Source organism: Bison bison, unplaced genomic scaffold (genome assembly GCF_000754665.1).
Source record: "Bison bison bison isolate TAMUID 2011002044 unplaced genomic scaffold, Bison_UMD1.0 scf7180017864037, whole genome shotgun sequence".
Lineage (NCBI taxonomy): Eukaryota > Metazoa > Chordata > Mammalia > Artiodactyla > Bovidae > Bison > Bison bison.
The window spans coordinates 5,342,127-5,343,332 of record NW_011494609.1 but is presented as its reverse complement, the minus strand read 5'-3'; positions in this window follow the sequence as shown (position 1 = coordinate 5,343,332).

Sequence of the window (1,206 nt, the reverse complement as noted above, 5' to 3'; positions counted from 1 at the left end):
CCACCCGATAGGCACCCAGCGGGCATCTCACAGGACATGGGGCCTCCCAAGTCATCCCCCGTCAGTGCTGATGTGACTCTAGCAGGGGGACTGCCCGTGTGGGACCTCTGCCCAGAGAGGGGTGGGGGGTCCTGGTGGCTGGGGGTCAGGGGCACTTGGGAGCAGAACCCCCCCTGCCAGGTCAGCCCTTGATGGGTAGCCCACCTGCTGGGTGGGGAGGGAGTGCATGTCCACAGGGCTGGCGTGGGGAGCAGGTGAGCCCAGCAAGGGAGGGCAGGGCACCCTGTCGACTCCAGTTCAGGTACACAAATGAGTCAGCCTGAAGAATGAAGCCGACATAGCAGACTTGAAGGTGGACCCAGTGCTGGCAGTCCTGGCTGGGTAAGTGCCAGGTCAGCATGCTTATAGCCCCGCTCAGAGCAGCCAACCCAGAAACTTAACCTGGCAGCCAAACTGCCCATACACTTCAGTATTTATGGCTTCATATGTGTCATGACCCTGAGATTCAAACAGGAGGTCTGAGGTACACAAAAATGAGTTAACTTAGCCAAGAAACTTGAGGTGGCTGGGAGGTCACCATAACACACCCCAGTGGGTTTCAGTTGGCTTAAAAAACTTCCTTTTTAGGTTTATAGAAAAATTGAGAAGAGAATTTTCATATACATGGGTTCCCTATTACTAACATCTTAAGTTAGTATGACACACGTTACAATAAATGAGTCTATACCGATAGAGTAGCATTAACTAAAGTCTGTAATTCATTTGGCTTCCTTATTATGCTGCCTACTGTTGCTTTTCTGTTCCAGGATCCTATCCAGGACACCAGATGACATTTAGTCACCTTGTCCTCTTGGGTTCCCCTTGCTTTTGATGATGTTGATAGTTTTGAGGAATATAAGTTTGATCCAGTGCCAACTGCCAATGCAGGAGACCTGATCCTTGGGTCAGGAAGACCCCCTGGAGCAGGAAATAGCAACCCTCTCCACTATTCTTGCCTGGGAAATCCCATGGACAGAGGATCCTGGTGGGTTACAGGCCATGAAACCACAAAGAGTTGGAAGCGACTGAGCACATGACTGCAGTACTTTCTATTACGGTATACTGTACCAGATTTCGGGGAGAAATAGCAATAACCTTGGATATGCAGATGACACCACCCTTACGGCAGAAAGTGAAGAGGAACTCAAAAGCCTCTTGATGAAAGTG